General features: G+C 38.6%; 1 protein-coding gene across 2 annotated transcripts in view; it reads left to right on the forward strand.

Moving 5' to 3' along the window:
• Nucleotides 1-26,309, forward strand: part of PPP2R3A (protein phosphatase 2 regulatory subunit B''alpha) — a 147,826-nt gene that overhangs the window by 2,822 nt on the left and 118,695 nt on the right. The window contains exon 1 of one of the 2 annotated variants that reach the window (XM_033132839.1): nucleotides 17,483-17,501. The exons of the other annotated variant lie outside the window; for it this stretch is intronic. The gene's annotated coding sequence lies outside the window, so the exon portion shown is untranslated. Of the gene's footprint in view, nucleotides 1-17,482; nucleotides 17,502-26,309 lie in introns of those variants that run through there. 2 annotated transcript variants of the gene reach the window in all.

The following is a 26,309-nucleotide window of genomic DNA, read 5'->3' on the forward strand; positions in this document are numbered from 1 at the left end:
CATGGAAAATGCTAGGGGCAAGAAGATACAAAATGAATCTGGGAAAGTAAGTGAAGGCTATCTCCAGCAGCAGTTCTCAGTCCAGCCTGCTCTTCAAAATCACAAGAGAAACTTAAAACTAGCGGAGGGCCATCCTCTAAGCCCATTAAATCGGAATGTCTGCAGTGGTCCTACTCCCTCTCCAACTGCTATTTTCCCCACAACTTCCAATGGGATAACCACTGTTACTAGTGTCCAATAATTTACTATAACAAACAGCTGGGACCAAGGAGGTAGCGGAGGAGATGGAGAGAAGTAGATGGATACAGGAGATATATCAGGAGGCGTACATCTAGACATTTTCTCTGGGCATTCAAGCAAATGCATATTCTTTCCATCTGTTGTTTACACAAATGGTGGCATATTGTACACACTGTTGTGTTCCTTGTTTTGTTCTCTTATTCTCAGAATAATGTCTTGGAAATCTTTCCGTTTCAATGTATAGCTGCTTTACTATTTTGAATTACTGTATAGTATTCCATTGTATAGATATACCACAGACTATTTAACCACCCTATTAATGGACATTTAAATTGTTTCCAATAATTTACTATAACTGACAGTACTAATGCCAGTTCATGTGTGTGAATATATTTGCAAGATAGATTCCTAGAAGTGGAATTGTTGGGTCAAATATGTACACACATATTTGTAAAGATTTGTGTTTGTAAAAGATCATTCTGGTTATATTGGAGAAAATTGTTTGGAACGAAACAAGTGAATGTGGGGGGCAGCTGGCCCTAATTAAGTTTACTGTGTTCTGTAGAATGAATTGTGTTCCCCCCCATTGATATTTTGAAGCCTTGCCCCCCAAAATGATTGTATTTGGAGATAGAGTCTTTAGGAGATAATTAAGGTTCAAAGAGGTCATTGGCATGGGACCCTAATCTGATAAAATTGGTGACCTTGTAAGAAGAGTAGAGAAGGCCATATGAGCACATAGTGAGAAGGTGGATATCTGTGAGCCAAGAATAAAATTCTCATCAGAAACCGACCCTGCTTGACCTTGATCTGGGGCTTATGTAAATTTCTGGAAATTCTATAAATTTCTGTTTTTTTAAGCCAGCCAGTCTGTAGTATTTTATGGTGGCCTGAGCCAACAAATACACTGTGGAAAGGTAGGAGAGAAAAGATAGTAGCTGGGACTGAGGAAGGAGGTAGCAGGAAATGGAGAGAAGTAGATGGATACAGGAGATACATTGAGGAGGCGTAATTGACAGGATTTGGTGATTGATACGGCACAAGCGGTGAGAGGGAGAAATAAGTGTGTAGGGTGACTCCCAGGGTTCTGGCTTGCCCATCCTGGTGAATGGTGGAGTTGTTACCTAAGATAGAGAACACTGGAAGGGTAAATAGTTTTGAGGTGGGTTTAAATCACATTTCACTTTGAGACTGGTGAGACCTGTAAGTGGAGATGTCATATAAGCATCTGATAATTCAAATCCATAAGCCAGAGCAGTGGGCTGAACTGGGACCCAAGTTTTTAGGTGTGAATTGAAAGGTGGGGATGGAATTACCTAGGACAGAGGTTGCACACCTGCAGTCCACAGCTGAACCTGCCTTACAGATATGTTTTGTTTTTCCAATACAGTGGTTTTTGTTATTTAATTTTGAGTTAATTGTCAATAATTTAAAATCTGAAGATTTCCCATGAAAATCCAGATTTGGGGTTTTTCTTAAAAAATGTGACGATGTAGCGCTCTGAGCTGGCTTTCCCGTGTGGCAACAATGGATTGGAGCTAAGTCACAACTGATCCCAGCTGCTTTCTAGTTCACCAAAGAGCCCACCACCCCCTAAAATCGATGGTTGGCCTATTTTGCTCATTTACTTCTCTGACCCTGTGGGCATTGAGTGTGTGATCCCTGCTCTGGGAGGAGAGTATAGAACACTGACTCTCATCTTGGCTGCATATTGGAAACATTGAATGATTCAAGAATACTGATGCTGAGGCCCATCCCAGAAATTCTGTCTGTTTGCTTGGTCTGAATTGTAACCTGGGATTTTTTTTTAAAGCTCCTCAGGTGATTCCACTGAGCAGGGGAAGGCTGAGAACCACTGATAGAGATTTAGAAGGGAGGAAGGCTCAGGCCCAGTCAACTCGGGGCAGGAGGGTAGCCCCAAGGAAAGGGATGAGAAGTGGCCGGGGAGGTACAGTGGAATGGCACCTTACTTGCAGTTAAAGTGTGCAGACTTAACCCAATGCACTTGAAAGGGGTTTTAATTAGATTAGATAGGAGAGAGCGAAGTTTTATTTTGCATCTGAACTCATTGTTTTGCATGTGTACATTTATGCTGTTAATTACTGCGTAGCACTATGTACACAAAAACAGGTATGCTTTACTTACTGAGCCATTTCAAGGATTTTCAAGAGTAATTTAAACTATACTTGCTTTTTGTCTTACTTTAAAATCTAATTCCAGTTTAAGATGTGTCATACAAGGCAAGAAAAGGGTATTTCAAAAAGAGAGGCATCATCAAGTAAAGATGTAGACTGAAAATGATCTGTTGAATTGAGCGAGATGAAGTCTTTGACCTCATCAAGGACCATTTTAGATTGGAAGAGGCAGAAACCAGATTGTGGTGGGTAAAAAGTAAGGAAATGCTGAATGTTGGAAAAATCTTTTGAGAAGTTTACCCAAAAAGCGGAGTGGTGAGGGTGAGACAGGTATCGTTATATGTCTCCATGATAGGTGGTCAAACTGTGTCGGTTACCCAAACGCTTCTCCTAATTTTTCAGGAAGGTAGCTCATTGGTGCTTGATTACCCTTCTCTCATTTCAGAGGGGTCTTGCTTGTGTTTGTTTTGGAGACTTTGTGCTTTTTAACTAAGGAGATTTTTGGCCAGGACCCTTGAGACTCAGATGTTGGAAATTAGCTCCGAATTCTCTTTCTTATCTGGGAAGCCATCGAACTCCTAAAGGCCAGCAGTGATTTGGGCTCCAGTGACCCTGACCTCATCCTCTATTGAACTGATGAACAAAGACCAGATTGTTGGCATATTGAAAATGGAATACTTGGCTATGTCAGGGAATGTGTATCTAGCTGTCAGATTTCCAGGAGTAGTTTTTGCAGCTGTATTTTTCCAAATAACTTGGTATTATAGCGTGGTTTTCCAGTTGCATGCATGTAAAATTTCTCATACTTTGAAACGACCTTTACATGGACACTGATTAAAGGGTATGGATACAAGTTGGCGTAGGACCTTGTTGAGCTCAGAGAGAAGGAGAGAGTAGTCAACACACTTCGGTTTCCAAAAGGTTGTATGAATGCTGTTACCTTGAAGACCTTGAATTAGAGTGTCTAGAGTGGGTTGTCATGCAGTGGTCACCTCCATCCAGTCAGTCTGCCTCCTTGGCACAGGAGGGCTAAAACGTCAGTCTTGCACTTCATGTTTCTAAGAGTTGTGATCTACCAGAAGAACAAAAACCATAGGTGTTGGAAAATGCCAAGGATTATTAGTAAAGGATGGTGTTTATTATGAAGGCATAAGCCCCATTGCTATACTCTTTTTGCAGACAGGAGCATTTGTTTATCTACTCATCAGTTGATGGACATTTGGGTTGTTTACATCTTTTGGCAATTGTAAATAGTCCTCCTCAGAGCATTTGTGTACAAGTTTTTACTTGAATACCTGTGTCATTTCTTTTGTGTATATTCTTAGAAATGGAATTAATTGCTGGGTCATATGGTAGTTCCATGTTTAGCTTTTTGAGGAACCACTGAACTTTTCCACAGCAGCTACACCATTTTACATGTCTACTAGCAATATTCAGGAGTTCCAGTTTCTCCACATGCTTGTCAGCACTGGTTATTTTCTGTGGTTGTGAAGTAATATTTCATTGTAATTTTGATTTGCATTTCCCTAATGACTAATTATGTTAAGCATCTTTTAATGTGCTTATTGGCCATTTGTATGTCTTCTTTGGAGAAAAGTCTATTCAAGTCCTTTACCCATATTTTAATTGGGCTGTTGTCTTTTTGTTGAGTAGATGTAAGTTCTTTATGTATTCTGGATACTAGACCCTTGTTAGATACATGATTTGCAAATATTTTCTCCCATACTATAGGCTGCTTTTTCACTTTCTTGATAGTGTCCTTTGCACAAAAGCTTTTAATTCTCGTAAAGTCTAATTTATGGGGGTTTTTTTTGTTGTTTTTGTTGTTGTTCTTATATTTTTGGTGTCATATCTAGGAATCCATTGCCAGATTCAAGGTCAAATCAGTTTACTGCTATTTTCTTCTAAGAGTTTACAGTTTTAGTTCTTACATTTAGGTTTTTAATCCATTTTGGCTTAACTTTTGTGTGTGAGGTAAACATCCAACTCCATTCTTTTGCATGGGACCATCCACTTGTCCCAGCACCATTTGTTAAAAGACATGTGTGTTTTTATGCAAGTCTCAGACTCTGAGTTTTCTCTTTTGTGAAATCAAAGTGATAAAAATACTTGTTTCACAAAGTTGTTGTGAGATTACAAAGAGAGGGTGTATGTGTAATCACTCTGAAAAGTATAAGTAACTGAACAAACATTTGTGATAATTATCGGTTTGCCACAGCTAGCTGTCAATTGTACAGGGCCTCTGGAAGTTAGTGTCCTTCAGGAACCACCCAAAGTCTCCTACTCTGCATCAGAAGAGTCATGACGTAGCTGGAGGACTGGCATCTTATTGCAGCCCTGGGTACAAAGTCACAGGGCCCCAGATGCAAGAGGTAGTTGGAGAGATTGGACCCATCCAGGATTGAAAGTATATTTTCTTGTAGAGCATGTGTTTGTCAAATTCTTTTGCTATTCCTCTCAAATTTGGGGATATCTGTTCTAGGCATATAAGGTATAGTTTTCCGAATTAAGGAGTTTTTAGGCATAGTGGGGAAATAAAGGCAGTTCTTTTTATTGGACCAGGAATCCTCCCATTTCACTGTATCAGCTCTTAAGCCTCTAGAACTAAGACTGTTTCCTGATTCAGTGGCTAGCGAGCGACCTCACTTAGTTCAATCAGCTAATATTTACTGAGTTAACCACTATGTGGCAGGCACTGCACTGGATATTAAGAGATACTGTGCCTTGTGATACAAGACTAAACTCTCTCTTGAGCCTGCATCCCCCTCTACATCTGCTCCCCTCTGCATTGTCTGTAACTCCTTGAGTCCAGTGCTTTCCACCAGTCTCTTTGGAGTCCACACTCATCAGGCCTTTTACTCCCCAACATTGCTAAATCCATTGAATCCGTTCTCAGCCTTTGTTTTACTTGACCTGTCAGCAGCATTTACACAGTTGAGTCTTCCTCTTTGAAATGCTTTCTTCACTTAGCTTCCAGAACACTACATTCTCTGCATTTCCTCCTACCTTACTGGAAGTTGTCTCTTAGTCTTTTTGCTAGTTCCTCATCATCTTCCTGACCTCCACAGTTGGAGTGCTACTTACTCCTCAGATCTCTGTTTTTCCTTATCAACCCTATTTCCTCCCTATTTCACCCAGTCTCGTGACTTTAAATACCATCTATACAGCAACCCCTACATGCCAATAACTACCAATTTTTTTCTTCAAGTTAAAACCTCTCCTCTGGAGCTCATACTCTGATATCAAAGTGCCTACTTGACATCTCTGTTGGGATATCTAGCAGACATCTCAAAACTGAACTCCTGATTTTCCCCTCCAAGACCCACTCTTCTTGCAGCGTGTTTCATCTCAGTGAATAGCCGCTCCATTCTTCCACTAGTCCAGGCCAAAAACCTTGGAGTTATTCTTGACTCTCTTCTTTCTCTTTCATCCCACATTCAGTCTGTGAGCAAACCCTGCTGGCTCTATCTGCAGATGTAGTATCTAGAATCAGTCACATCCTACTATTTCTACTCACTTATGTGTGGAATCTAAAAAAAAGAACTCATAGACACAGAGAACAGATGGTGGTTGCTAGAGGCGGGGGGTGGGAGGTGTGCAAAATGGGTAAAGATGGTCAAAAGGTACAAACTTTATAAATGGTGTCCAAACCACCCTTATATCTCACGTGGATTATTGCATAGCCTCTCCCTGCTCTTGCTCTCCTAGATCCTGTTACCAACACGGCAGCTAGACGGACCCTGTTAAAATTAAATTCTCAGCTCAGAGGCTTTATATTTACTTACAACGTGCTCCATAATCTAAACCCCCCTTTCCTCTCTCTGACCTCATCTCCCCCTACTCTCCCCTGTGCTTACTTGGTCCCAGTCACAAATGGTACTTTATTCTTCATCCAACAAACCAGTTATGTTCCTGCCTCAGGACATTTGCTTTCTGGTAATATCTACAAAGCTACCTCCGTCACCTCCCTCAGGTCTTTGCTAAAGTTCACTTCCCAGCCCTCTCTACCTCCCTTCCCTTTCAAACTCTGCTTCCCAGAGCTCTCAGGACTCTGGGTATTCCTCCTACCGAACTGAACCATCCTAGAGCATGAGGCCCACACGGTGGTGCAGTGAGCTGGGAGCCCGGGTCTCTGTGCTTTGTGGAGCCCCTGTACCAGCCCTCAACTTCTTTTGCATAAGAGAGAAATTTAACTTTTGTTTTCGATTTTTCTATTATGTATAGCATAAAAATTCTTGTCTCATTTATTTATAGGAGTTCTTTGTGGTCTAGATAATCATTATTATAAAAGTGGCACATTTTCCTTCCATCTGTTGGAGTCCCCTTTGTTTGTAATAGTTTTTAATTTCGATGTCAAATTTACCTGTATTTGCCCTTATTGCTTTTGATTTTACTGACATTTTTTTTTTAACTAACTTTTAAATGGATGTCTTTCCTGCCCTGAAGATACCGTTTTTCCCCAAAAATAAGACCTCGCCAGACAATCAGCTCTTTTGGAGCAAAAATTAATATAAGACCTGATATTGTATTATATTATATTATAGTAAAATAAGACCGGGTCTTATATTAATTTTTGCTCCAAAAAACTCATTAGAGCTGATTGTCCAGCTAGGTCTTATTTTCGGGGAAACACGGTATGAACATAGAATCTTCCATTCTCTTACATTTTTACATAAAATTTAGGTCTACAGACCTAAATTCCATCTGGAATTTACTTTTGTGAGTATTGTAAGGGAGGAATCTTGTTCAGTTAGCTATCCATTTGGAATAATAATTTCTATAATTGGTGGGTCAAATTGTCAGTTAATAAATTCTCATATGCATAGGTTGGTTTTAGGACTGTAGTTCCATTGGTCTTTGTTTCAGTGCCATTAATACACTTACCTATAGCTTTATAATATATTGTGATTCTTGGCAAGGTCTTCTTTCTTTGCTTTTTTTTTTAAGTTAAATATTAAATGGCTATAGTGCAATATTTGTAAACCATATGTAAGGTGTGATACATAGCAGTACAACGAGCATTTGTTACCCGTTGCTCAGTTTAAGGGGAACATATTGCTATTACTTTGTCTTTGCCCCCTCTCCCCATCCTAAAGTTGTCTTCATTCTTCTTGCACATTTTCTTTTCCATGTGAAATTTTAGAATTAGCTTATAAACTGATCTTAGAATCAGTTCCTATCATTGAAGGCAATTATAGTTTCTGTGTCAATAGCTGCATTGTGAAAATTAATGAACTAATCATTCAGATGTTTTTCCCATTTAAAAAGAAGAATTTGAGTGATGTGGTGTGATCAGTGGTTAGGAGATACTGGTTAAATGTAGTCATATCTGCACTCGTCGTCCGTTTAGCATCTGCTTTGGTGGTTTTTGACCATTACACTGTTCTTTCTTATTTTTTTATTGAGATATAATTGACATTTTAGTTTCATGTGTACAACATATTGTTCATCCTGTCCTCGTTATAATCAAAGATTAGAATTTCCAAAAGATTCTGGCCAGCTAAAAAATCATGGTAAGTATCTATTACATATGACGAAGGTGTTTTGGCTACAGATGAAATGGAGAGAGAGTAGGAGGTGAAAGAAAAACAGATGGAGAGACTATCAATGAAGATGTGTGTTTTTGTGTCATAGAAATTGATTGGTTTTAAGGAATAAATATCCACTTAAAAGGTATTTTTATAATAAAAATATACAGAGAGCACATCAGCTCACTCCCGTTTTATGAAGTGCAGCCAGCCGTAATGGAAACTGAACACACTTCTCTCTCTGTGTGTATTATGTCTGCCTGTTAACACCAGTGTCTGCCATCATGTTGTTCATCATGGGGGCCCCAACACAGTGGCCTCAACCATCAAATCTGTAGGACCTTCAAGACCCAGAGTTCTCAGCTAATTAACAATGTGTCAGTGCTTCAATTCCAAATCCCCAGGAGAAAAAATATGATTGGCCTGCCTTGCTTGAGTTCACGTCCCAACCATATTTGACCAGGGATTGGAAAGCATATGACGCATGGAGTTGTCTCATCTAGCATGTGGACAAAACTGGTCCCTGAGAAGTAGGGACATCACTTGTTCAGACAGAAGACTTGTTAGAAATGGAATTAATTGGTGTCCTGAGCTCTGGGGAAAAAACAAAAAAAGATGGAAGTATAAAATATATACAGACTCCCCCAAAGATGGTAAGAGTATAATAGGAAAGGAAGATTGGGTCAGTTTACAACTTGAACTGCTGTCCATTCTGTAACCCTAGGGAGCTTCATTTCTCTGATAATCTTTACAGATGATTCCCACCTATCAGGAAAGGGGATCTTAGGAGGTGACATGAAATAAGTAACAAGCTTCAGGAATATAATAAAAAATTTTCATAAGACCTGTACTATAATATCTGTCAAGATATAGATAGATACCTTGGGCCAAAGTCTGTTTCCCTTTAATAGCCAGTACAGTGATGATAAAAGTCTGTTTAGACGACGACAGACCAGACTGGGGATCTGCATTAAGTTCCATTCCGCTCACAGAGCTTGGTGAACACTGACGTTCAAATGTCCTAGTCCCCCAACTCCCACGTAGTAGGCTTTGGTTGGTCTTGAGCCTTCATGCATAGCACAGATAAGTGGGACAAGGACTTTCAACTAGGGGTAGTTGTATCAAGTGAATGCTACCAGCAGAAGCTGTTAATGGTCTCCAGTTACCAGTGTGGATGTGTCACTTTTCCTGAAGGACCCATGCCTGGCTGACAAAATGTTCTGAGGTGTTTTGGTAACTAAATACCTATGCAGGAATGCATCCTCCAGGGATTTGGACATATGTAAGCTAAGTTTGGAGATCAGTGGTGCCGTTACTGGTGTGCCGTTACTGGTGAGCCATTACTGGTGAGGTTTATTTGATGTTTAGACTTTTATAAAAGAACTTGCAGGGCTATAGTACAAGTGTAATTGAGCCTCTCATTGGCAGTGTTTCTCAGTGTGTCGGGGAGGGAGTGCTGCTTCATGCAGCTGTAGTGGATTGTCTTCTGTACTTTGCCTCTCAGGACTAGGGCACTCGTGATGGGGGCCCAGAGTGCTGATCTTAGGTTCAAAGCTTATGCTAAATAAGCCTTTTCATCAGGTAAAATGCGGATTAAGCTGAGCGATTATCAGAAATTGTCTGTCTGTACAGTAAGCAAATACCTAACGAACACAGCCTTGCTGGGCCTTTTCTGCAGAATACAAGGATTCCTGTCCCACGTGTAGAATGTCAGGTGAATGAAAAACTTTGGGAGTATCTCAGGGTTCTCCTCATACCCCTCAGGATATAAATGACAGTCATGAATGACACTCATAGGTTGGTGCGGCAGGCTTGTTGACTGCCCTGACCCTAGGCTTGGACCCATCAGCTCAGGCTGATGTACCATGTGTATGATCAGCAAATAAAAATCAAGTCATGAACGACCTCATTTGTGCTGTTACAGCAGATAGCTCTCTGTTTATTCTCAACTTTTTTGCACTTAATTTTCTCACGCCATGCTTAATCTCCATACCTGCTCCTGGCGTGTCATTTGGATCCCGTTGTCTCTCCCCTTTGGCTTCTTGCATTTGAACCTTGTTCTCAGCTTTGCTCTCCTGCCTGATCTCAGCATCCTCTTCCCCAGCTCTCCCCACCTCCCCAACACTTCTATCATGATGTTGAATGAAAAATTTTCTGCTGACATTGTGGCTGCAGAGCCCCACTAGAGATGGTGATTCAGACTTCTGCTCCAGGGATTGTTTTGTTTAGTTAGGTACTACTCTTGAGCCAACAGTACCACAGCGTTTAGCCTGGAATTGTCTTGTAGACAGAAAAATGCTTCATGTGTTCTTCCCGTGGGCAAGCTCAGAGAGTCTCTGGATCGGGGCAAAAATGAACTACCGATCTTAATTGTGATAAAACCTCACTGAAGATAACTCAAGATTGATTAAATAGAGGGCGTCAGTGGGGCCAGGAAATAAGATACCAAAGCTGTATCCAGGATAGAAACTAAGACAGAGAAGTTTGGGTTCTGTTGAGGAATACATGTGAGACCAAGAGGGACACATGAAAACTGTGAAGGATGTCAGCTCAAAATGATCTGCATTTCCTTCTTACCCGGGCATATTTCCATTGGGCTTTTGTCCTGTTCCTCTGTCCCAGTTGAATTTTTGGGTGTTCTACAGCATCTGACAGTTCATGCATTAAGAAAATCTTGTTGAATTCCTATTTTATGTTTTGCACTGGCTACATGTTGGGGATATAAGGATGAGTAAATTGCAGTGCCTTTCTGATTCATCTCTGCTTCTGTTTCCCTGATCCATCGCATTGCCACCTAAATCCCATCTTTCCCCTTCCTGAGAAAGTATAACAGTGCTACAGATGCTGAATAAATACTTTGTGAATAAATGGAAATTATTTCTAAGTTTCTTCTGTTTAGAAAATCTTTACACTGATTCTTTGTATTTATGTTTTGTCCAAATCAAATCACATGTTTCACTCTTCTGTTAAGTTAATTTTCTTGCTTGCCCTGATATTTGCAGGTCTGTCATGTTTAGAGTCTTCTGCATTTTCCATTTCCCTCCTGTTGATTTAATCTCACACGTCACTTGTTCTAAAAAAAAAGCTTTTTGCTTGTCCTTATGTCATGTCTTGCATATAATTCTATTCCTGGATATTATGCCATTTGTCAATATACTTTTAATTATGTCCCAGTAAATATTTTTGAAAATCTCATTGTCTTGATGCTTATAAAGTTTGGTAATATACTTATAGTCTGAAGTTCAAATAGTTAGTATTATTTATTGGTTTTTAAGAGTATAGTTTGAAATTTTACTCCATTAACTTTATCTGTTAGGATTTTCTTTTATGTGGTTATTAACATTTTATATGTCACAATTTCATCATTCACTAATAAATTTATTAAGTTTTCAAGCTTTCTGAAGAACAGAATTGGGTTAAAAAACATTTTTGCTCTATCTACCCAGGTTACTATAATAACTTCAGTGTTCTATAAATTTCGTATCTCCTTTTTTCCTTTGTTCTGTCCTTCTGTCCTTCCATTCTTCCTTCTGTCCTTCCTTTTTCTTATACCTACTAATTTGAGACAGTTCCTTTCCTAGAAGTTGAGAAATGTGGGATTATTGCAGGGACTCAGGACCTGCCCACACTAGCTACTTTAGCCTTGATACAGATGTGGTTTAAGACCGATGGGTTTTGATGTTACTTGGGCTCAAATCAGTTTTTCCATTCTCTAAGTGTGTAATATGAGCAAGTTTTTAAAACTCTGAGCCCCAGTTTCCTCATCTGTAAAATGGAGATAACACTAACCTCAGTGTTGACATAAGAATAAATTAAATAATGCATTTAAGTGCTCAGCACAATACCCAGCATATAAGACTTAAAAAAAATGGTGGTGTGATAATATTAATCTTCCCTTTGAGAGCCCAGTGTAAGAAGGCTCAGTTGACATAGCAGCGTGCCTCTGCCTCGACCCTAGCCCTTCACGCACACACCTCTCCCCGCATCAAAGCCAGAGCCAAGAGCCTCAAAGAGAAGCATGCCTAGTCCTCCCTGTCTTGTTCTCTCTCATTATCTCCTGAGATGGTAGCATGAATTCCTGCAGAATGGTCAGCTGCCAGTGGAGCCTACAGAGGGATTGTCTTACTCTGAACTCACCAGTAAATTTTTGGAAATGATACTCCTTCAAATGTATGGTTATTAAAATGTACTTTCAGATGTTCTAAAGGGTTAGAGTATAGTCATGGGAGAAAGCGGCTGATACAAGGTAGAAAACAAGATCAACATAATTATTATGGAGAAACGGTCAAGAAACTAAAAGGCCTTGTTATCAGATGGAATATTTATCTATCGAGATGTTGCAATCAATCATTAAGAGTTGTAACAAAAATAGTGTTGGAGTGACAGTGAACCAGAAGCTAAAATCATCAAGGAATGAGAGGACGTGACCTTGGGGAGACTGTAATGTTGCAGTAGGAAGGGCAGTGGGTGGTAGAGTCTAATGATATGTGGCAAAGCAGGGGATTTTTGGAGAGCGCAGAGTGAGAATGGACTGAAAGTATTGATGACAAGTAAGAAGGGCGCCTACCAGGCCTCTTGTTTAAAGGGTATGGACAGGAAAAACCATCATCATCTAAGAGGGCTACAGGGGAAGCAGCATTTTGGGGGGAAGAACCCAGTCTCAGTTTAAATAAGTAGGTAAGCTTCAGAGAAGAGGCCCAGGATATGGGGATTTTGCTGATATCTACCCGTGAGTCCCACAGGGCTCAGTGGAAGGGTTAGGATTTCAGAAGATGGGATAGAGGCTTAGATTCTATCCTCAATTATCTCTTCCTTGCATACATCATCAATTCTTTTGCCTCTCTCTCACTTCATTAACCTTACCTGACTAAACCACAGCACTGATTAAATACAATTCTTTGCCTGTTCCATACCTGTAAAACCATGCTGCTGAGCTTGCCTTAAATTAATGATTTTAACCTCAGATGGACCCATAATATTGCCTTGCAATCGTAGTAGATTTCTCCATTCTCTTTCCTCTCCCTCTAGATGACTATTGTATGTCTTCAATCTCCTCACATGTTCACTATCTTCTCCCCATTTTTCATCTTCAGTTGGTGACCTTGCCACATGTTTCTGAACAGAAAAAGGGAAAAAAGGAAAGGAAAGGGAAAAAAGAGCTTTCACAAGCTTTCACCACCACAGCTACCCACTACCTGCAGTGGTATCTATGTACTGGCCCTTCTGTCCTGTTACTGTGAAAGAACTGACCCATCTAAGTGCTTCGTAAGTCTCTTGTATTAGTTTTCCCCTCTTCTTTCATTGTCTTATGCATGAAAGTATGCTTTTATTTATCCCATCTTAAAAATAATCCTTCTTGACTCCACCTTCCCCTCTAATTATTGCCTTGTTTCACTGAAACTTCATAACAAAACTTGAAAGAGTTGTCTATGTTCTGTTGCTGTTTCTCTTCCCATTCTTTTTTGTACTCAAGCCAGTCAGATTTCTGCCCCCAAAATTCCATTAAAACCACTCTTAATCATTTACCAGTCATGTCCACGTCTGTCATTTCTCAGTACTTATCTGACATAACATTCAGGAGTAGAGTTGATTACTTCCTTCTCCTTGAAACAGCTTCTTCACTTGGCTCCTAAGCTACTTGTCAAGAACTGTGAAGGATCTAAGGTTTTACTCTTTTTGTAAGCTAACCAGTTAGCGTGCCAGTTTCAGGAATGGTGCTACAAGACACAAGACTTCTGGATCAGAGACAAAAGAAAGTTTATTATTTATAGCAGTAGCCAGTGTAGCAGTAGTTTTGTACTGGTTCTCTGAGCCCCAGTGACCTCTGAGGAAATGTGAAGGGAGCCAGATTACACCTGCATACACGGTGGGTTGTGTATTAAAACGGAAACCTGTCTTAGAGAACCCAAATCTTTTTTAATGGGCAATACACATGCTTTCTCTTTGTTCTAGAGGAAAACGTTATTACACTTTGCTCTGGAGGGAGACACTACCAAGTCTTCCAAGGCTGTTGCTATACAAACATTCTTGAAAAGATAGTCTAGAACTATCGTATCACCGACTGTCAAGATAGTCAGTGCCTTGCGTGTAGTGTGTGAAGAAACAGTAAAGACCCACGGAGAATTCTCACAGTTCCTTTCTCTCTGGCCACTGGTTTTCAGTCTCCTCTACTGATTCCTCTTCACTTCCCTGAACTCAAGGTCAGCACTGTGCAATACTGGAGCACTAGCTACAGGTAGCTGTTTAAATTACATTTTCAGTTATTCACTTGCAAGTGCCATATTTCAAGTGCTCAATTTCCACATGTGGGTAGTGGCTACCTACTGAATGACTCATATATAAATATTTCAGCATCACAGGAAGTTCCATTGGATAGCGCTGCTCTGTATGTTTGAATGCCCCAGGCCTCAGCCCTTGGATGTTCCTTTTTATTTTCCTATATAGAAATATACATGTCTGTAGAATCTTATAGAATAAGATAAATTATAGAATAAGTATTTCTATATATTTCTTTCTCTTTTCTTTCTGTTTTCCCTCATTTAGTGATCTCATGTAGTCTCAAGGCTTTAAATATGATTTGAATTTGTATCAGCCCAAATCTCTCCCCTAAAGTCCAGACTCAATTCTCCAATGACATTCTTCGTATCTTTACCTGAATGTCTAATAGGGATTTCAAAAGTAACATTGAAAACTGAACGGACTTTCCTTGCCATCACCACGTCCTCTCCCACCAACAAATCTTCCTGAAGCCTTCCCGGTTTCAGTATCAATTATCTTCTTCCAGTTGTTCAAAAAAAAAAAACCTAAACAACCAACAATAATTTGAAAAAAACCAACCCTTAGACTTATCTTTGACCTCCCTCTTTTCCACAAAACCACACACCTGTCCCATTGGCGCTTGTTTCAAAATATATCCAGAATCTACTTCTCATTCTTCCCCTGCTGCCGCCTGATCCAAGCCAGCATCAGCTTTTGCCTTGATTATTTCAAGCAAACTTGGCCCCCTTGTTGGTCTTCCTGTTTCCACTCTTGTTTCCTGTAGTCTGTTCTCATCGCAGCAACCAGAATGATCTTGTTAAAAAAGTAGGTCAGATCATGTCATTTCTCTGTTCAAATTTCTTCAGCAGCTTCCCATCCAGGAAAAATCAAAGTCCAGTGACACTGCCATTCTCACTTATGTAAAATGTGCTTCTACCACAGAGCCTTTATAGTTGGTGTTTCTTCCATTCCCCCCCACCCATCCCCACCGCCACACACATACTTTTTTCCTCATTATACTGTCTTATTGAAGAGACCAAGCTAATTGTCTTATAGAAGGATCTATATCATGAATTTCTGTTTGCTCTTGGTATTGTTTAACTTATTTCTCTGTCACCTGTGTTTCCTGTAATTGGACATTAGCTCTAAAAGATTGATTAAAGCTAAATATTTTTGGCAAGAAAACTGTATGAATGATACTTCGATCTTCATATTGCATCATATTTGAGAGATGCATATTGTCTTATTGTGTCATCATTAGTGATGCTAAATTTAACTAAGGTGTTAAAGTGGTGACTTTCAGATCCCTCTATTATAAATTTATAGTTTTACCTTTGTGATTAACAAATAATCTGAAGGGTGAATGATATTTTTAAAAATCCTGTGGTTTTAAGAATATTATGTAGCTGTGGAGCCCTGTTGTTTTTTCCCCCCCAAATAAAATATTTTTTTGGAGATCTAATATATAAAACAGATCAAGGCAGAGGTATTCTGGTTGCAGTGGGAAATGCCTAGTATTGGCAGCTTCCTGGGGAACTCCGACAAGCACAGAGCCCGCCCGAGGGACAGAAGCCCAGGGAGAATACATGGAGTCTTAATAAGGCTACCTAGCATCTCACAAGAAAGGCTCAGTGTTCTTTCTGTTAGAGCACAATTTGGGGAACTCTGTCATTTCCTTGGAAAGTTGTGGTTGTGGGTTATCACTAGAATGGCACTTAGTTGTTCCCTGGCAGTCCACCCACTGTTCTAAGTTGTCTGAGTGCGTTCTTTGACATCCTATCTGTTTTGCAGATGTGAAGCTTTGAAATTACTTCATTTTTAGTGTGTGTTGGGTTGCAGTCCTTTCTTTGTTTCCCTTTTGGAAATTCCTCTTCATCCACAAAGAATTCCAGACTCAGACATTATTCATCTTATGTCTGGAACATTAAAATCTCATGAGCTTCCACATGTCTTACCTCTTTCCACCTTTAGAATATTCAAAATGCTGTCACAGCTAAAGTCAATTCTATCATTTGCTTGCTGCTAGCTTCCTTTCTGCACCTTACTTATCATACAGCCTAATGTGCCGTAGTGGAGAATTGAATAAGTGAATTTGGTATGTCCACCCGATGTATGTAAGATACGTGATGTAGATTTTTATTCTCATGGAAAGTGGAAAAAGAAGATAATAAACTATAATAAAATCTCACTTTTGTTAAAAAATAAAAAATTATTCACAAAAATCCCCATGTCTGGGTATGTTTAAAGCCGAAAAGGACATTGACCAAAATGTTCACATTGATAGTATCTCTAGGTGTGATCTTTGTTTTTCTGTCCTCTGCAGTGCTACACAGTGATACGCCTGCAGCATAAATATGACCTTGTCCCCTCTAACCCCCACTGAACCCTCTCAGGGGCCCTCTGCTGCTGTTGCCTCTGCCCTACCCCCTTGAGCTGTAGTTCCTAGAAGCCTTTCTTCAAACTTGACACTGGAATCGTACCAAACCCCTGGTAGCTCCTCACACATCCTGTGTCACCTCCTGCCTTGCTGCCTTTGTCCACAAGGTATTTTCCATTTCTTCTTGCAGCCAACGACTTCTGCTCTTCTCCAGGACTGGGCTTGGCCATCCTCCTGTCCGGATATGTCTTCCTTGATATAAAATTTAGGTATCCGCTTTCTCTGCCCACTCACGTTGTAAGCTACTTGAGACAAAATCATAGAATTTGTACTTCCCTCATCTTGAAGAGAGAACCTAGCTTAGAATGGCACCCCAATGTTTATTAAACTGTGTTGTATTTATGTTCTTCTAAGCTGTCTATATGATTTTTATATATAGAATGTGGTTTAATTTTTTACATGATCTCCTCAAAAATAAAAAAAAGACTTCGAAAGGGAAAATATGTGAATTAAAGTAACTTAAAATACTACCAGCAAACAGAGATAACTATTATTGATGTTTCAGAATAAACAATAGATAAAGTTTTAATATTATAAAATGGTAAAAGCTTACCCCTGTCAGAGCCAGTACTCAGGGAAATCAGTAGCTTTGTAAATTACATGCATTAAAAACTAATAGCCTTCACTGTGCTCCCCACATCAAATAACAGAAAAAAGTTTTCTGGTGAAATACAGCTTTTTCCTAATTCAAACCAAGAAAAAAATTTTTGCTTTTCTCATGTTCCCTAGACCCCAGAGCCATCTTTCGTCCTGTTTTTCCAGAAGAGAAGGCGAAATTCCAGTGAGGGAAGTGACTTGATCAACTTACTCAGTTGGTCAGTGCAGAAGCAGAAGCTGGGACCAGGAGCTCCTGACTGCCTACCTGGTGCTTTTCCCCTTGGCCACATTGGAGTAACAATAAAAGTAAGTTTTTAAGCACTTCCTAATTTCCATATGCTCAAATCAGGCCTGCTGCTGAGATGTGTTAATGAGAATAAAAGTAAAACATCCCTAAACCTAAAGCATTAATTGTTCTTTCATATTCATGTGTACAATTTATTTGAGCATCAGAAAAATTTTCCCTTCTAAGAGATTTCTTAATTTATTTTCTGAACTATATTTGAAGTGAATATAACAAATAAAATATTCCAGGTCTCCCTTTTTTCCTACAAGTAGTTCTATGGTATATGTTTTTGTATTCCTCTACATTGTTCCCTTGGGATCAGTTTCCGTACTGAGTCATCCACCAGAGTGCCAGTGTTTTCCAGGCAAACTAATAGTTTTATTATTTCTAAGTGACTCATTACTTCTGAATCATCACACCTTGTTTACTCTGTTAAATAAAAAGTTTTTAGACATTTTCTACAGTTTTTCCTCCTCCTAGTCTTCAACTGCCCCATCTAAGTGACATGGATGTTCAGCCAATGTTCTCTTGTGTCTATGATTTATGTTGATCATTTTCTTCTTGAACCCTTTCATCAGTTGAGATAACGCATGGAACTTCTTTACCCCATACTTTCTGTTCCAGATGTGTCCTGAAATAAGACACACAAATAGCAACATAAAAAATATGTGTAACACCATTCTCTGTTTTCTACCATTACATTTTTGTTGTTTAAAGTTTTATTAACTTCCAAAATTTCTCCATGAAATTAAGGAGCAACACCTATAAGAATTCCTCCCTTGACTTCTGTGTCATATTTGGCTGGTTTTCTTCCTGCCCTTTGAAAGTCAATTCTCTGTCTCCTCCTGGCATCCTTCTGCTCCACCCATACATGTTGGCCTTCCTCAGAATTTTGTCTGTAACCCTTTTTTTCACCTTAACACATGTTCAGTCTTATCCCTCTTGTGACCTTAAAACCTTTGTCTGGTGCTTGCTCCCAAACCTTTATTTTCAACTTTCTCTTCACTGCCACGTGGATATATGTCCATGTGCATAAGGACTATCTTGGGCGTGCTTCACCCAAACAACCCGTGCCTGAAGTTCATTCGTCTCCCCACCATCATTGCCCCCAAGCCGTAGCACACAGTAACCAGCCCCAGTCTTACCTTCACATCTCCTTAGAACCCATTTTTAATTTTTAGAAATGTGTTATTAATGTTACATATTCTCATATTTAAAGTGTCAATGCTTAAAAGGCTTTTTAAAAAATACTAGTTTCCAGAGGGTAAGGAGGGGTTGGTAGAAAAGGGTAAAGGGGATCAAATATATGGAGAACTGACTCTGGGTGGTGAACACACAATGCAGTTTATAGATGATGTATTATAGAGCTGTATGCTTGACACTTATATAATTTTACTAACGAGTATTACCCCAATCAATTTAATAAAGATAAAAAAAGAATGTGAAAATACATTTGTTAAAAAAAAGGTTAATCAGTTTCCACTCCCAATTAAGCCTGCTCCTCAGAAACAACCATTTTTTTAAGTTATTTTTTCCATTATTTACCTACATATTTATAAATGCATTATTTTGTGAATTCATCATTCATAAATTTTAAACACTAAGTCTTACCTTCCTGATATGAATTTCAGTTCTCTAACCCCTAATCTACCACATTAGCAAAATAAAGGGTAAAAATTATGTGATCATCCTAATAGATGCAGAATAAGTATTTGACAAAATTAAACAACCATATGAGATTTTTAAAAATTTTCAACAAACTAGAAATAGATGAGAGCTTTCTCAATCTGATAAAGGGTATCTACCAAAAAACCTACAGCTATCATTATACTTTATGGTGAAAGAGTGAATACTTTTGCTCTAAGATCAAGTACAAGGCAAGGATGTATACATTTTTATTGTATGTAAATTACACATCAATAAAATTAATTTAAAATGAAAGAGATGCTCTAAAAAGCTGAGAGGAAGCTTTCTGTTTGTGGAGAGCATTTGTCGATTAGTGGGCTTCACTGTAAGGCATTCATGTGGTTAGATGGGATGTCTAATCTCCAGAAAAGGATTCTTTACTTCAGAGTCGGGGGGTGGTGCTGGGTGTTGGAGGTAGTATGTCTGGTTTCTTGTGACCTTGACTTGGGCAGCGGAAAGGGGACTGGTCAAGAATTTAATTATTCAATTTTCAGTCCTTTACCACCCTCTGTGTGTGATGCCCCCAGGGTTGGTGCTTTTCTGGTTCAGGTTTTGTTTTGTTTTGTTTTGCTTTTTCCACCATTAAATAAATTTCCTGTCTTCACCTCCTTCAGGGTGAAGGAGGGATGATTTTTTGAGTTTGTGGAGTAGGGGTGGGGAGGCCTAACTGTTTCCTTTGCAGAATTTCAAACAGTTTCCCTATGTGCAGTCTTCTGCTCTGCCCCAGTTTCTATGGTAACTAGAACCTCCGAACCTGCACCTTGTTGGGGCTGTGCAGGGTGAATTGCTTTGCTTGTCATTAGTATCCCTTCTTCTACCGTTGCTGCTTCTGTTTTCTGTCTTCATATACAGTGATTTGGGTTACAGGTGTCTCCTAGGTTCTTTAACGATTACATTCTTATTGTTTGAAAGAGAGCTTAAAACTGTAAAACTCATACTGCACACTTTCAACTCCAGCAATACCAAACTCCTTATAGTTCTCCAAACTTTCCTATCTGTGAGCTTTTGTAGAAATTCTTTTTGCTTATAAAGTCCAATTTAATCTCTCTTCACCTGGCAAGACTTTCAAAATCCAGTCCTTTCCCTCCTAACTTTTCTTGTCTTCTGCTTTGTCTGTTCCTTTGTTTCACAACAAATCTACTTCATCAGCAATTGCCATATAGCAGTTTGCTGTGGAGGAATATTAGGAGCTACTGGAAGGTACTTTTTAGAGTAATGATAAACTGCTTAAAGTAGAATGATAGTAAGAGTTGAAAGAAATCTGGAAGTTGCTTATGAACCACGTATACAGAAATTCAGAAAATAGGCCTGGCCCTTTGCAGGATGAAAGAACGAGGATAGACAAAGGTCTTCAGAGATGGGCAGGCAGCAGGCAGCAAGACCTGAGATGGGATAAATGTAAACATTCAGAATAATTAACTATAATTTTCCAAGAAATCCATTATATTCTTTCTACCCCAATACAATAGATAATTAGACCGACTGAAAATTTTTACCATATTTCATCAAATAAAAGATTGTAAAACTCATTATTTCATATGCCGTTAAGAAAGAAAAAAAATCAAACTATTATACAATGCTTTCTTATCAATCAGAACGTTTTTTACTAATTGAAAGAGTTCTTTTCATAAAGAGGCTTATATTGACAGATATCTTCAATTATATATCACTCTTGTACATTCCATAGTCTGGGACTTTTGAAATCACACGTGCTAAGCTTACCATTTGCCAATATAAGGTTACCTTCATATTGGCAATTTCAGTGGGTAATATTTGTTTTTCCTTGATGTCTCAGCAGCATGCAACACTAGTGGACACTCCATTTTGAAAGTCTCTCCTTCAGCCTCCATGAAACTGCTTTCTCCTGGTTTCTGTGTTACCTTGTTGGCTCTTCTTAGCCTCCCTCTAAGAATTCTGTTTCTCTGTTTCACCCAGAAATGTCAGTGATCCCCAGCTCAGTCCTCAGCCCAGAGTTCTCACTTTATGCACTCACCCTGTGTAACCTCTCAGGGCTGCATCTCTAATCCAGATCTTCCTGCTGACCTGCAGGGCTTTTTTTATAATATATTAATTTCAGGTGTACAGAACAATATAATGATTAGCCATTTACACCCCTCACAAAGCGATAACCCCCCAAATCTACCCCTCTGACACTGTACATAGCTGTTATAATACCATTGACTATATTCCATATGCTGTACTTTTTATCCCGTGACTATATGTGTGTGTGTGTGTGTGTGTATTTACATACACACACACACTATTTATTTATTTAATTAATTATAGTTGATAATTCAATATTATTCTACTTCAGCTTCAGGTGTACAGCGCAGTGGTCAGGCATTTACACAGTCTTATGATCTCCCTGATAAGTCCAGTACCCATCTGGCACCCTATGTAGTCTTTACAACATTATTGCAGTTTTTATATTCACATTTCGTTTATTTGGATCTCCCACAGTATCTCTTCAAACAACACATTCAGAATAAAACTCTTTATCTTTTCTATGGCCACCTCCCATAAAACAACAACAAAACGTTTGCGTTGGGAGTAGCAACATTAGTCCCCCAATACCCAAGCCAGAAACCCAAGATTCTACCTTCTCACTTTCCCCTCCTTCTGTACTGTGAATTCTCCTTAACTGTCTAATCAGTGCCCTCCTCTTTGTTAACTACTGCCACTTACTTGGTTTAGGTTCTCACCGCTTCTGGCATGGATTATTATAGTAGCCCTCTAATTGATTGCCATGCCTCCACTCAGCTCCTAGAATGGTATTTCTAAAACATGAATACCATGTTACTCTCCAGCCTACATGTCTTTGATTTTCCCATAGTTTTCAAATAAAGCTCAGACTCTTTCGTTTAGCATACAGTACAATCTGGTCTATTTCCTGCAACTCTCCCCTTTCCTCCCCTCTTGCTTGTCTGTATACTGCCCCAAGTGAAATTAGCTGGAACTGCTTGTAGTTCTCCACTCACTCTGTCACGCTAGGCCTCGGAAGCTTCACATGCATATGTATTTCCCTCTGCCTGGAGTATTCTTCCCTTCCTTTTTGTCTGACTAATCCTCATCGATCCTTCAAAACCAGGTACGTATTTTTGGAAGTCTTTACTGCCTCTGTGGTCTGATTTAGATGCTCTCTTTCAATATGGAAAAAGCACACGAAGAACGGCTTCAGAAATGAACAGCACAAAATGTCTGTAAGGTAAATAAAAAGATTTCAGGTACAGATTAAAACAACACACTTCCATTTTTTTAATCTATCACATTAGCAAAGATTTAAAGAGTGGTATCACTCAAGGAGATTGTGGGAAAATGGGCCCACTCTTACCCTGATATTGGAAATACAAATTTGTCATTTTTCTGGATTGACCCTGTATACCTAGAAAGTGTATGCGTGCACACACACACACACACACACACACACGCCTTTTGACTCAGCATTCTGCTGCTTGGAATGTATCTTAAGAAAATAACTGGGCAACTGTGTAAAGTGTATGTGTAAGAATGTTTATCACTATTAATTTTAAAACAACAATAGTAAATAACCTAACAATAGCAAATGAGTAAATAAAGTATTTTATTCATAGGATAGAATATTATATCCATTAAAATGATCTAGATCTATTTGGACATGGAAGTATTTTCATGAGATGTTGCTAGTTTAAAGTGAGTTATAAAATACATAATGTGGTCCAATATTTGTAAAAAGTATACATTTATAAATTTTCATAAGGAAATGTCAGGATGTATAACCAATATTTGTAAAAAATATACATTTATAAGTTTTCATAAGGAAATGTCAGGATGTATAACCAATATTTGTAAAAAATATACATTTATAAGTTTTCATAAGGAAATGTCAGGATGTATAACCATAAAAATATTAACAGTGGCTATTTCTGAATGGTGATATGGGTAATTAAAATGTTTTTTTCTTAAATTTTTTCCTAACCTCTCTGAAAAGAACATGTATTAATTGTGAGAGCAAAACAGAAACCCCACCCTAGTATTCCTGATACCCACCATGTTTGCCCCTTTCATTGCCCCATTAAACAGTGAATGTATTGAGGGCCCTCATGATGAATTATTCAACACTGTTCTCCCAGAGCCTAGCTCAGAGTAGAAAATACTTGATGAGTAAATTATACCAAGAACAGCAAAGTTACTGGGCATTTCCTGTGTCTTAGGCAGTGTTCTAAGCATTTGACATGTTAACTTAATCCTGGTGAGAGGGGTACTATCATTATCTCCAACTGCAGATGAAACAGGCTTCAAACGTTAACCGGCTTATTAAGGCCACACAGCTGTAAGTGGCAGGATGGGGATTCAAACTCAGTGCAGCCTGGCTTTCACTTGGAGACATAAGATAGCATCGTGGTTCTGAGTTAGATTGTATCTCAGATTGAGAATAGTTGGATTAGATGCCATGTCTAGGATTTCAGCTGGACAATTGGGCATCAGTTAAATCATGGTCTAAATAAAAAGGCAGAATTTGATACCCACAGATCTGAACCAAATACCAGGAAGTAATCTTTGTTTCCTTGGCATTGAAAAACAGAAACAAAAAAAAACTCAAATCATTTTAGACTGCAAACTTCTCATTGAAATTAGTGCTACCCCTTGGGATTCGGCTTTGTTAGATGTTCCCTCTCTCTGCTATTCATGTCCCTTCAAAAATTTAACTCAGAAACCTAAATTTGTAATTAGTTCTTTAGCTTTTCTTCCCACCACTTTTGTCAGTGAGATTAGTTATGACACATTTGTCAGATTTCATCTTTAAAGCCTACCAGTCTTCATTTTTGCCTTATTTTCCCTTCCCTCATATGTTTTTTTTTAAAGTCAGAATTTCTGAAAGGGGTATTCCCATTATCTGAAACTACACTGTTTACTATGGTGGCCACTAGCCACATGTGGATTTTTAAGTTAAAGTTAATTAAAATTAATTAGAATGGGCAAAAGATTTAAGCATTGCTTCTCCAAAGAAGGTATGGGGCTGGTGGATAAGCCCGGGAAAGGATGTTGAACATCATTAGCCATTAGGGAAATTTAAGTTAGAGCCACAGTGAGAAAACACTATGCACCTATTCGAATGGTGACGATCCCAAATGCTGAAGAGAATGTGGAGTCAGCCGTATGTCTTATACATTGCTGGTGGGAGAATGTAGAATGGTATTGCCACTCTGGTAAACAGTTTGGCAGTTTCTTTTGAAGAATGTTTACCATACAACCCAGCAATCCCACTCCTGGGTTTTACCCTAGGGAAATGTGCACACAAAAACCTGTGCACTAATATGCACAGCAGCTTTATTTGTAATAGCCAAAGACTAGAAAAATCATAAGTATCCTTTAATTGGTGAATGGGTGAACCAACTGTGATATATCCGTACGATTCCATTGTACTACTCGGCAATAAAAAAGAATGAACTGTTGAAACATGCGATATAGTAAATGACTCTCAAAACCACTGTATTGAGAGAAGTCAATCTCAAAAGTTTATATATTACATGATTCCATACATAAAACATTCTTGAAATGGCAAAATTATAGCTATGGAGAACAGCTCAGTGGTCGCCAGGGATTAGGATTGGGGTGACTGTGTGGCTACAAAAAGAGTAGTGTGAGGGGTATTTTTGGAGGCATTGGGACAATTCTGTATTCTGATCATGGTAGTAGTCACTATCAAAGGAAGGGAGGAAAGATGGAGAGGGAAGGAGTGAGTGCATGTAAAACTGGTGAAATCCGAATAAGGTCTATAGCTCAGTTAATAGTTACCAATTCAGTTTCCTGATTTTGATCATTGTATTATGGTCATGTAGAGGAAACTGGGATAAGGGTACACAGGAGCTCTATAATATTTTGCAACTTCTTTGTAATCTGAAATTCAGTTCTTCAGTTACACTAGCCACAGTTAAAGTGCTGAGTAACCAACCCCATGCGGCTAATGACAGCCTTATCAGATAGCACACATATAGAATATTTCTATCAACACTGAACAGTTTCTTTGGACAGTGCTGGTCAAAAAGTACATATCTGACTTTGGCCTATGTTCTGTCTTCCTTGACTATTTCAAATTCTAATATCACAAGATTACTTTCTTGTATTTTCTATTATGTTACCTTACCAACCAGTTGTTTTTGTTATATTTAAACCTAGAGAAATATTTATCTTCAATTTTTCAAATTTTTAAAGAAATAAAGTAGTTTTATGCCAATTTAGGAATTTACCTGACACCTGTTTTAGTAGGTATCTGGATATTTAAATTTTCCAACATTTATATATTTTGCCCCTGGATCAGTTTTATCATTTGTATTATCACTTATATTAGGATGTAGTCCTAATAGCTCTCGTACACTTATCCTAATACACTTTCTTTACAGTATCCTTTTTGTTTTCTTTTCCTTTTATCCTTACCCAAAAGCTCTTTCAAAATCTTGGATTTCTGAAAAGATGCATGGTTTTTTATATTTGGTGCTATTTCTTCCCTGTCTTGTGGATGTGCATGTTTTGAAAAGGTAATTTCTTCAATTGACATATTCTAGTCTTTTATCCCATAACACTTACTCCTCTTTGTCTTCTTTGTATTTTCATTTAAGAATTATTGGGCACTTCCTTTATTATGGAACTTGTTTCTCCTTTACTTTCATCTATCCTATATGATATCTACTTTTATGGTTTTATTTGAGCCTTCTGAGATTTGAGTGCAAGGCAGAGGAGGATGAGACAATAGATCAAAATCCATTCACATAGCAACAAAATTAAGATACCGATGGACAGGAAGAATGGGAGTGAGCTAACTGAAGAAAACCACAAAGAGACAAATAAAGAAACATTATTGGAATTAAGATTTGTATTATCCTGGGTGGAAAATCTGTATATTATAACGATGTCAGTATTCCTTCAAAACAATTCATAAGTTTATTGCAATTGTAATCAAATTCCAATAGGATTTTTCTTAAAACTTGACAATTCAAAAATTTATCTGGAAGACCATCAAAGAATATTTGAAGTGTAAAAAAGAATCATAATTAGGGATATGGGAAACAAAGCCAGATAATAAAACTTTTAATAAGTCAACAGTAATTACAATAGTGTAGGACTGGCACAAAAACAGAGTAATCATTGGATCCAGGAACTATACT

Source organism: Rhinolophus ferrumequinum, chromosome 17 (assembly GCF_004115265.2).
Source record: "Rhinolophus ferrumequinum isolate MPI-CBG mRhiFer1 chromosome 17, mRhiFer1_v1.p, whole genome shotgun sequence".
Classification (NCBI taxonomy): Eukaryota; Metazoa; Chordata; class Mammalia; order Chiroptera; family Rhinolophidae; genus Rhinolophus; species Rhinolophus ferrumequinum.